Source organism: Protopterus annectens, chromosome 12.part0 (genome assembly GCF_019279795.1).
Source record: "Protopterus annectens isolate FY-2018-M chromosome 12.part0, PAN1.0, whole genome shotgun sequence".
NCBI lineage: Eukaryota > Metazoa > Chordata > Ceratodontiformes > Protopteridae > Protopterus > Protopterus annectens.
The window spans coordinates 1,362,606,706-1,362,619,150 of NC_056746.1; the positions used below are offsets into that span (position 1 = coordinate 1,362,606,706).

Below are 12,445 nucleotides of genomic sequence, written 5' to 3' on the forward strand. Positions count from 1 at the left end.
AAAGAACTATTACTCTCAAAAACTAAAACTAATTACAGTTTAATCTTTTATGCTCTGCTAGTGGAAGTTGTTCTACCCCCAAATGACCTGACGGGGATGCCACACTGATCTGTTATTTCAGGTAAGGGTTCATTCTCCCACACTGCACAGAATCTATGCAATATGGCTTTTTTACTTGGTCTTTCATTTTTGCAACAGGCGTTTTTCTGTCTATTTATTCACAAAGGGAGCAATACAAAGAACTTCAAGACTGTGTTTAATCAGAGGCGGTTTCACCCTGTGACAGATTCCAAAACAGGAAGCATCAAATTTCTTGAAATGCTCAAACTATAAGAAAACAAGAGTTGAACTGTTGCCACAAAATAACCCTGCTACCCCAAAGTTTCAAAAGATTAATAGAGAGGGAATGGAGAAACCACGGACAGACACAGAGACAGACACCTTATTAAAGCAGACTTTCCTGAGTCAATGCTCCAAAACTTATATCCTATGTAGGCATTCCTGCGGCAACATTACAAAAATGTACAGCTTAATATGCAGGCTTTCCTGTGTCATGTTCTAGAAATGTAATAGGCAATAATATACAAAACGGAGAAATTCCTAACTAAATTAACAGAGGACAAAGCCATACTTTGGTTAGACAGTGCAAGGAATATTTTAGGAGGAAAAAAGATCACTTTTTACAAAGGAAAAAACGTGTAATGAGAAAAAGCCATGTATAGGGTACAGCTTTCCTTTCACGTCTGTGATGTCTGAATGCTAGGTTTCAGAACTCGTCCAGACCTCATGTCTTAATGACAGTGGTTACTAATACTTCAAACCGTGTAACAGTCGGTCACGTGGCAATGGCATCAAAGGGAAAATAAAGTCTCCCCTTACAGGAAAGCCAGAAATCTACAACGCAGAAGTACCACACGTCTAAACAAAAGTCAACAGAAGGCAGGGACGCATAATTCACTTCAGTAAGAGATGCCGCAACATAAGGACTAATCGGTACAAAGGGAAGGGATAACGCTCTACAGGAAGATATCATGCACAAAAGTGTGCAAGACTGCATTAATGAAAGGTAGACACACGGTACCAATGCTATCCCAACAGCAAACACTACAAAAGCCCAATCATATCATCAAACTACATAAGGTACTGTTCTGGTATGAACCACAATCAAAGGACATTAAAGCAATGCAAGATGTGCAGAAGGGTAGTACTAATAATGTCTGGTAAGGCGGTCAGATATCCAAAAGACTACTTAGATAAAGAAGGGTGCCAGATGAGGTTAAGACGGAAGGGACTGAAACTGTAATTTTACCTTCAAGCACAGCTAAGAATCCTTTAGCTAAAAGTAGGCTGGATACAGGAGAGGAATGACAGCGGTGGGCTTACAATTGCAGCTGTTTTGGGACTGAAATAGACATGGAAAGGAAGAGCTGCATTTATCAAAGGCATCAGAGATGAAGGAATGAGGAGGATGGGGCTGGTACAGGGTTTGAAGTCAGTAGAAGGGGAACAGGAAGGAATTCACTTTCATGAGGAATGAGTGTGTGAGGACAGGGCAAGGAAAAGACGTGGGTAAGAGTGAGGACAGGGCAAGGAAAAGACGTGGGTAAGAGTAAGGACAGGGCAAGGAAAAGACGTGGGTAAGAGTGAGGACAGGGCATGGAAAAGACATGGGTAAGAGTGAGGACAGGGCATGGAAAAGACATGGGTAAGAGTGTGGACAGGGCATGGAAAAGACGTGGGTAAGAGGACAGGGCAAGGAAAAGACATGGGCAAGAGTGAGGACAGGGCATGGAAAAGACATGGGCAAGAGTGAGGACAGGGCATGGAAAAGACGTGGGTAAGAGTGAGGACAGGGCAAGGAAAAGACGTGGGTAAGAGTGAGGACAGGGCAAGGAAAAGACGTGGGTAAGAGTGAGGACAGGGCAAGGAAAAGACGTGGGTAAGAGTGAGGACAGGGCATGGAAAAGACATGGGTAAGAGTGAGGACAGGGCATGGAAAAGACGTGGGTAAGAGGACAGGGCAAGGAAAAGACATGGGTAAGAGTGAGGACAGGGCATGGAAAAGACATGGGTAAGAGTGAGGACAGGGCATGGAAAAGACATGGGTAAGAGTGGGCTGGACTGTCCAGAGGCTGAACCCATGGCAGTACAGGGAATATGCCAGTGTGCTGACGGTAATTTAGGCAAGTGACATTTCAGCAAAAATTGTTTTGCCAAAAGGACTTTTGCAGACAGTGGAGAACTCACTTTTCTCCACATTTGTGTGATCGAAGTTGGCATATGGCAGTTCATGGCTGGGAGCCTGACTCCCTTCAAAAACAAAAATAGACACTTGAAGAGTTTTGCAGAAAGTGTTCCTTGAATTTGGGGAATGTTCCTGAACTATGAATGTGAATCTAGTACTTAGGCTGTGACGAAATGAGAGTAGTAAAGATGGGAAGGTGAGCTACTGTGAACTAGACAGCTGCGGGGAGTGAAGGAGGGAGGCATGATGGGATTAAGGCACCATGCCACATCCTGACAATGTGCAGCCTGGGTAGGACTGTGTCCGACAGGGAAAGGGTGACAGTGTAATCGAAACAACTGCAGAAAAGGCAGGGAGTAAGAATGACAGGAGTACTGTGGGACAAACACAACTGAAATTTGCTGTCCTATTATCCATGTTGTTTGCAGACATTTGAAGTATATTGGATTTTCTTTCCTAATCAATCAGAAGGAAAGCTGGATTTTTTTTTTTAAAGTGACTTCTGTAATTAGCTCGGGCATGAAACAAGATTTAGTTCTTAAGGTTACTATATCCTTATGAAGCTTAGGATGTGTTGCAATTCAGATCCTCTCCTAGCTAAACCACAGCAGTAAATAAAACTGCCTTCCACGTTAACTTTAAATCACTTTGGTGAGCTGGTTCAAAAGGATGAAGAGTACAAGTGGATGAATGTGCAACACTCCTGTCAAAACTTGTTTCACCCAAGATGGGGGGGGGGGGTGGTTTCAAAGGCAGACAAGCAAAAAATGTCTGAAAGATTAATTTTAAACATTAATAGAAAAGGTCAGATTTGAGTAATTCATACAGATAACGTAGGAACAGACAACTTCAGGCTTGAAAGGGTCCTGGCTCGTTACGGTACTAACGAGAAAAGCTATTCCATTTAGCCAAATAGGATTTTCTAGTAGCAGGCTTCTCATTCTCCTGTAGTACCGGTTTTCATATGGGGGGGGGGGGCAACAACAACAGGGATCAAAATGCAAGTTTGTGGTAACTGCCCTTAGCTGCTCACATGGGAAAGAAGAAAACAGAGTTGTGCAAGTAAAACTTACCATACTAGCAGAAGTTCGAATGATCACTGCTGCAGCATCCTGCATAGGATGCAACAGCTAGCCAGCTTCCAAACCTCCAGGACATGTTCCACTCACCCAAACAGCCAGCTTTAACTGAAATGACTAAAAATCAGGTTTGGGCACCAGGACCTTTATTGCCAGGCAGACAGATTTTTTATGACCATACTCGGGCAAAAAAAAAGTTAAAGATATCAGGAGGAGGAAGTGGCTACTGCAGACAGAGTGAGTGAGACAGCAATAGAGTGAAAGACCCATTGCCACCTTATCAACTCTGAATTTCTACTACCCCGGAATCTGACGCGACTTGGTGCCAGAGAAATAGGAAGCTTTCTTACAAAGTTTATCATTGCCATGGTGGGGAAGGGAGGGTATGGAACAAGAGCATAGCCTGTCGTTTTATTTTGACTAGGACTGTGCCTGAGCCTGAGCTGTCCCTTTTTTCTTAAGAGTTGCCCTGCCCTTGTGTTTGTGTTTTTTTTTATTCCCTTGCTTCCCCAACTTCTGGTCAAATTGTTTTGTATAAAAATACAAAGGGCTGGAACGACAATGGCTTATTATTTAGGAACAAGGAAAAGAACAGCTTGCTAAACTTCCTGGATCAGTTCCCCCTTCTCAAACCTTTTAAAGACTCTTACTGAAAAAGTACAAAATATTTTATCAAGGAGAGCATCAGAATTTGATATCTGACATCCTTGGGGAGATTATGGGACTTTAGCCATGCTACATAACTGACCTTGTTACAGCAGCGCTGGACACTGCATCCGTTGCATCATAACAGCATTACAAAGAATACGCAGCGACTTATGGCAATGATGAAGTAGAGCGTAATGAGGACTTAATGTCAAAAGATGACTGCAATTCAGCAACAGCCAGCAGATACTTGGCTGTGTGTGCCTGACAACTAACTGTTCTGAATGCTATAGTGGAAGATGTGTATACTTTCTATCTGTATCTGTCAAAAGCCCTACCATCCTTATTGGAGAGTACAGGATTAGTACCTGTAAGGTGTTTACAGCTAGAACCTTTGGCTATAAAAACATATGAGTATACAACAGACTTATGGAAGAGAGACTTCAGGGTCTGTGGAACTTCTGAAGTCTTAATAATTTACAGTGCAGGAGCTTGACTGTCAGGAAAAGTACTTGCAGCATTAAAGGATCCTCTAGTGTGCAAACAACCGTCGAAAAGCCAAAGGCTTAGGGATTTACATCTACAAATTTTCATAACTTGTGTGTATCTGATCCCTTTTTCCTCCCTTGGAAGAGGTCTATTCCTGACTATGGTGTCAGGAAAAAAAATCTTCATCTGGAGAATCCAAAGAAATAATTTCTTCAGATTCCGACTGTAAGGAGTCATGGGAACCACACTGGAGAGGCATTAGAGGCATAATCTAGCCCAATCTCCTTTGCATCACCTTTAGAACTACCACCTGGAAGCTAATCTCCTCACTCTTAACTGAACAGATGCTGCTGAAGCAAAAAATCTTAAAGACCTTTGGCAAAGGAAAAACATTCGTCCCTAAGCTCTTTAGATGACAAGGTTGTAGGAGGACAGAAGTTTAGTTTTCTCTTTTTAATAACAGTATCTAAAGAGACTCTCAGGTAGATTCAGATGTCCAAGTTTCACCACTGGTGCCTGATGCCTCTTTCCTAAATAGTACTTAAGACACCATCTGGCCCCTCTAAGATTACCAAGTGGAAATCTCCTTTCTCAGGTGTCACTTTACATCCAGCCCCTGGAAGATCCATAGCGGCATCCCAAGAAGCAGAAACAGTGAGGTCAGGCGGAGGAGACCACTGTTCTGAGGACTCATACAACCACACCAGTACTGTCCATCAAGGGCCAGGGAAGAGAATGTGCAGTAAGCTGCTACTTTAGGGGTCTCTCTCAATTTTCTTTCCCTTTTTGGCCAGACAGGGGCAGTCTTCAGGTGCAAGCACTGGATTCCATTGTCATTTGCATAAAAGCATTAAGCCAATAGGTAAATAAAGGAGTTGCGTCAAACTTCTGAACATTTTAGGAGTAAATGATAAATAAGATACAAGTGGATGTCATGCAAGTACCCTAAGCAAAACAATCAAGTTTTTTTTCTTAAAAATAAAATAAAATAAATAAGGGTGGTGGGGGGGATTCCCCAACAGGGACTTATCTGCTGAAATATCAAACAAACTGAAAATGTAATAGAGCCTGACTGGTTATCTTTAATGGCAAGACAGTTCTGAATATTTGTGCCTGGGAGCCTACTTTATACCAGCAAGTCCTTCAGCTCCCTCAGATGCAAGGTGTACACAGAAGGTGCCCAAAAGCTTCTGAATACTGACTGGGATGTCCGACCCTTAGCAGGATATGTCCCATATAGCTTAGGCTACTGCAACAGCGATCTAAATGATCAACATCTGGAAGGCTCTGGTGTTATGTGCAGAAATCAGATGTGAAAAGCAAACTGGTTGTATTAAGAACAGATCAAAAAGGATGGTTAGGACAAAAGTTGGCAAACACCAAGAAAGGACTGCCAACATAAAAGTGTGAAGCGGTTCAGAAGAGAGGCCAGGAGAATAGGGTGGAACAAGAAAGATACTGTGGAAAGAAAGGTAACCAGGGAGGCTAACCTTAGGAACCGCTGGATTAAGGAGGAAACTATGTGGGAGAGAATAAGACACACGTGTACGGAGAGTACTGGGTTGTGCAATACACTCAAGGCGGTAGGTCCTCACCTTCTACCAGTACGTGAAACTTATGCACAGATGGTGCACAAATGCAATCAGCCTGCTGAAGGTGGCGATGAGACAGTCAAGTCAGGAGCAGATATGAGGGGAGGAAGCGTGAATGGTGTGGGGGTAAATCAGCTGCACATGTAGTGGTACTGTAAACAGCAGAAAGCTGTAATGTATCACTAGAAAGTGTGTTACATCCTATGGGAGAGTAAAGGACAAATGGCACGATCAAGCTTTTGGGATACACTCAAGCAGACAGCAGTGATGAAGGTGGAAGAGGGTAGACTATTTTGACACGGGGCTAGCTAAAAACTGATGTAGCTAGATAGTTGTAGATTGTTTTTACTACAGCAATTTCTGAATTCCCAAAGGAAACATATGGCAAACAGGACACAGAAGCAGTTCAAGGAGGGATTTGAGGAATAAAAACAATAACGACTGGAAAGAAAACAAGGATAAAGAACAGGGTTCAACCGGGGAAACAAAACGGATGGATAAATGGCAATCATGCAGATTATCCTTGTATGCAGCTGACAAGTAGATGGTGAAAACGTAGACAGATAGGGAGGGGTAGGGTTAGCTCTGAATCCGAAAAAAGGTCCAAACAGAAATGTAGGGGCATATGCCAACAACTTGTTTGAACACCTTAAATAAAAAAGTCTGGTACATGCTTTGCTTCGTGAGAAGCTACTTAGTAAGCATCAATTCTAAATATTAGTCTCAGAATACAGCTTAACGTTCAAGTGACAAAGTGAGAAAGCACGGGCTGTTTAGTGCAGCATTCTAACTGGATTCTTGCTTCTTAGGATACCTCAGTTATGCTCTCCATTATAATCACAGTCAGCACATTCCCTTTCAGCCTTCTTATAAAGCCTCAGCCATTCTACCAATCCTACTCGGACCATGGTGTTCCTAATTCCATTCTACTAGGCGTTCTTAATTCCATCATACCCATCACACTAGGACCACGGCACTCTTAATCCTGCTACACGCTTAACCTCTCTCTCTATCAGCAGTGCTTAACCCACTTTCCCAACCAAGTTCTCAGATTACAACCAGTTGCAGTACTTACAGACCAGTAAAACCTTCAGATGCATCCAAGTTATAAATATGCAACAGTCAGTTTACCAGGAAAATTCATTGACATCTCTCCCGACAATCATCTTTTGCACAGCCATTCCTGGTTATGTGTTTTCCGTTTACTAACTTAATATGCTTCTTACAAATATTAAAGTACATCAGTCATCTGCTGCAAAACAGGAATTGCACACAAGTTAAATAGGTGATTACTTAGCTAGTGGCATCAGGGGGGCTTTTTAACCCTAGCCATGCTTTCCAAATGCATCCAACAAGTTTTGATACTCTAGGGATATCTTAAGGCTTCAGCATGGGTGGTCAAAAATTTACAAGTTGCCAGACCATGGATAAACTTCCAATTCTCCATTCACTGGTCCAATTACTCTTGAATTGGGTTATAGAAAAAAATAAATAAAAAAATAAAAAATAAAACTCTGCTACACATGGATGGTAAGCCTGCCCCAGAGAAGGGGTAGTCTCATATGCTGCAGACAAGGTTTAGGTCTCTAGACTGGGTAATGCACAGTTCTGTAAGTTAGACTTGCATAGCAATAGCTGCACAGATAATCACTGCTGCAGTAGCCTTAACTGTATTGGGGTATATCCTGTCAAAAGACACAACAGTTGGCCAACTTTCAAAGCTTCAGGAACATTCCATGCACCCAAACTGTTAGGCAGCTTTAACTGCGGCAGCTAAAAGATGGGCTTAGGGGCAAAACCATTCACTGCTTTCCTGCAAGCAGAGAGAGGGAGGCTGAGCCCCGAAGAGACAAGACTATGAATAACAGGTCACCCTGGCATAAAAAACAGACTGAAAAGGGGGGGTGGTGGAGGGAGTGGCTACTTGCAGCAGTTATCATTTCAACATCTACTGTTATGGCAAGTTTAACTTACACAACTTATTATATTCTTTATATTGAACCCCACAATAGCCTTAGCTATATGGGTAGACTACCATATCAAACTATATTTGGGAGGTGAAAGGAGCAAGGTCCAGGAACCCTTGGAGATGCTTACAGTGCTTTGTAAAAGTATGCACAGAAGACCAAGTAGCAGCTTCCTGAATACTTCTAGAATCCAACCTTTCCAAATGTCCATAGATGAAACACAAGGCCTCGACACTGCCTGAATAGATTTGTTATGGCAAGTACAACAAAAACGTAATAGCCTTAGACAATCATTTGGAAATGCAGTCCGTTTTGACAAAGGTTGTCACTTCTTACCTTCACAAAAAATGAACAAATGATTTGAAGATCTGAAAGATTTAGTTTTGCCAAGATAGTACCAGATTTGTCTGTATACATCCATGGCATGGAATATCCTCTCTCCCCAATTTTTGGTTCAGGAAAGAAAATGGAGACATGGATAGTTTGGCTTAAAGTGAACTTGGATACCACTCAAACCCTGTCCCTATGAAAAATACAGGGTTGATTCACTGTAAGAGTTTACAACACAAACACCCTTGCTGCAGAGGTCAGAACAGTTTTCCATGTTAAAAAAAAAGTTAACCACATTACTTGGTTCAAATGGAGGAAGTGATAGATTCTCAAAAACAACATTAAGATCCCAAAGTGGGGCCACCTTTTTTCTTGGAGACTTCTTATGCAAATCCCCTTTTAAAGAACATTTTCACATGAGAAGGATCCATGGAAAGACATGCTGGAATGACTGCTACATGAACCTTGACAGAAAAATAAAAAAGACCACAACACAGTAACACAAATATTGTAGAACCAGATAACCATCAAATCTTTTCCATATGCTAATATATATTTGTAGCTGGTAGAAGGCTCTCGTTCCTCCATTAGTACCTGCCACACATCCTCCGTAAACAGGTGCCTAAAAAATTACGATCCTGTAATCCAGGCAGATGTCTGGGAGCATCACACAAACCTGATCTCGTGTCAGTAGATCCAGTCTGAGAGAAAGCTTGCGGTAATTGCCCTTGGCCACTTCCAAAACAAGGAAGAAATACAACTGCCTGGGCCAGAAGGCACTTACCACAATCATCTTGTGGCATTAGTTCTGACACTTCAGAAGTACCCTGGATATTAATGGAAAGGGTGGAAAGACACAGGAACACTCCTGCCAGAGGGAAAGAAAAGACTAGGTCCGTGACTGCCAGGCCTTCCTGCATGAAGACCTACAACAGAACATCGCCAGTTGATTATTCACAGAAAAGGCAAACATGTCTACAAGACAGACTCCCAGGGATGGATCACATCCCGGGAAGGCCCCCTACATTCCATTTATTAGGTTCTGCCATTTTCCTGCTCAGCCAGTCTGCTGCACAATGCTGCTCTGACAAAGGATACCTGGAGAGAGAGACTGTACTGTGAAGCTATATCCCAAGCTAACCATGGCTCAGCTGCAAAGGGGGTACAACCAGATTCCAACCAACTTGATATTACCTGTGAACCTCTGCTATCTCTGAAAAAACAAACAAAAAAAAAAAAAAATCTTGCTTTTTTTCCCACTTTTCTGAGATTTAAAAAAGTTCAGTTACAGGCTTGCTGTTTCCTGAACTGTTTGTAAGTTTCTGTGAGGCCATTTTTGCTTGGGCTAAAGGAAATGGCAGTGAATAACATTGATCAGCCTTCCCTGCCCCCCGTAGGAGTGGTTACTGACTTGAAACTGTAGTTTTATTGTCCGTTTGGGGTCTATTCCTGCTTCTTTCCAGCCCCTGCTATCAAGCACGCCTTAACGTGCTTTAGCGCGGAGTTGCCACTAGAGCAGCATCGGTTTAACAAGGTTAAATTTTTCTGGCTCCATAAAGTCTGTTCTTCAATTTTTCCCTTAGAACTGCTCTGTTAGGAACCTAAACAGTTTATACCTTCACTAAAAAGCACAGCACTTGTTCCTAATTGCTTTTTCTTCTCAAATAGCTCAGCACTTGTCTTAAAAGCATATCCCTTGTCTTATAAGCATTTTCTTTGCAGGTCAAGCACTCCTATATTATACAAATCCATCACTTGCAAAACCCCCCAGGAGTGCCCACTTCCCTGCTAAGCCCTCTACTTTTCTGTCTCATACCAACTCATAATTCTTTCTAGCATGTCAAAGGGTCAGATGCTGGCATCCTCTCCTGCCCAGTTGGTGAATCTGGGAATTCTGAGGCAATGTTACAATTGCCTCATGTACACGGACAACCCTCTCCTCCTCCCACATAACACTAACACTTGCGAGAGATGCAGCTATTTAGCCAAACTGGAGGCTGAGCTCTCTCAACTCAGGACTGGCAAGACCAGGCAGGAGGAGAAGGCAACTACACACACCAAAATACAAGTCTCACATAACTCAACCACACCACTGAATCAAACACATAAACACACTAAGACATACTCGAAGGCTCCGAGTAAAAATTTACCTAAACAGCAAAGGCCTCCAAAGCAGACACCCAAGCGACTGCAAACTCAAGACACCACACAAACAACACATAAAAAACAAAATCAGTGTGCAAAGCAGTCACTGCCCTTAAGGCCAAATACAACACCAAACATACTTGTCATAGGTGACTCCATAGTCAGAAACACTGACGTCCCACTCACCAGGCTGAACAAGGAGAAGGTCACGGTAAGCTGCCTATCGGGCGCTAGAATCCGCCACATAACACAAGCACTCAGGTCACTCCACGGCAAGTACAAGTATGACACAGTCATTGTCCATGCTGGTGTGAACGATCTGAGACGTACCTCCCTGGACTACATGAAAAGAGACAGAGGAGCTCTCTGATTATGTAGCCCAGGCAGGTATGACCCTGACCCTGAGCAGTATCCTTCCTTCACCAAGAATGATGCCACAATATAGTGACAAGATGATCAGCTTTAACAATTGGCTTAATTTCTGGTGTCATTCAAAGGGGATCCAGTGTCTGTCTGCTTGGGATGACATGCTTGACAAGCCACGCTGCTTCGCAAGGGATGGCTTGCACCTGTCACCCCTGGGATTCCGGATATTGGCTAAGGCTCTTGCCACCCCCATAGTGCCTTTTTTAGGCAAGGCTCAAATTCTAAACCTACCACCCTAGAAAACAAAAACGGGAAGAAACTAAGGGTAATGCTGCTCAATGCCAGAAGTCTAAATCTCAAAATGCACGCACTCGAGGCCCTTCTCAGTATGGAGAACATCGATGTCTGTGCTGTGACTGAAACCTGGTTCAAGGCTCCTGAGAGCACCCCGGCACCATCAGGTTTTACCTCATATCATGCGTTCCGGCCCCAAAACCTGGACCATACCACAAAAGGAGGGGGTGTATCCATATTCATCAAGGATACCCACACCTCCAGGTTGGTGGCTACGCATGAAGCATCGTAAACCATCCAGGTGCAATTAACCATAGGCAAAACTGCTCTACAATTTGTAGCATGCTACAGGCTACCCTCAAACTCAGGAAACCCACACAGCCTTCCTGAAGACACTGGAGGGTATAAATGTATCACCAAACACCATCATACTGGGTGATTTCAACTACCCGAATATAGACTGGGAACATTACTCAAGCCCCAACTTTCTAGCCCAAAGGTTCCTGGAGTTCATAAATTCAAATGCCATGGAACAACTAGTCACCGTCCCCACAAGAGGAGAAAATATACTAGATCTCATCATCACAAACATGGGGACAAAATGCTCCACACCGGAAGTATATCCCTCTTTGGTGAGATCAGATCATAAACTAATCTCACTAGAAATCCACATCCGCCCCACCCCAAACAAAAAAGACCACAGTGAAGAACTTCTCTAAAGCAAACTTCACAATACTCAAGACAGGTGTGGTATCCTTCAAGGCCCCCGAGCCAATGGAAACCACAACCCAATCTGCGGAAGCCCTTACAAATGCCTTCTATGAACACCTTCAGGACTGCATGGATCAGGCAATCCAAAATAAAACCAAGACTCTTTCCACCAAGGGCAAACGTCCAGTCTGGTGGACCCCAGCCATAAACACACTTTACAATAAGAGGAGAAAGCTATTACATGATAGAGCAAAATCCCAAAAAGGGAAGGCATCTTTGATCAGTACTAGCAAGAAACTACGATCCCTCATAAAATCATCCAAGGCCAACTTTGTCTTTTGAATCTATGGCAATTTTTTTCTCAGTCATAAGGCCTTCCTTCAGCTATGTCAGAAACCTGGGTGGAAACTCCCAGATATGCTCAGAATTAGTCCAAAATGATACAAAAATCACTGAACCCACAGACATTGCCAACATACTGGCAGACAGGTTCAGCGCAAACTTCACCTCCCTCTCCCCCCCCAAAAGGAGAGATAACTATCCCAACAGAGTGTAGCCTCCCAGACATCTCAAATGCGCAGG

General features: G+C 43.1%; 1 protein-coding gene across 1 annotated transcript in view; it reads right to left on the reverse strand.

Annotated features, from left to right (window-relative positions):
• ADRM1 (ADRM1 26S proteasome ubiquitin receptor) overlaps window positions 1-12,445 on the reverse strand; it is a 420,397-nt gene that overhangs the window by 324,636 nt on the left and 83,316 nt on the right. The window lies entirely within an intron of this gene.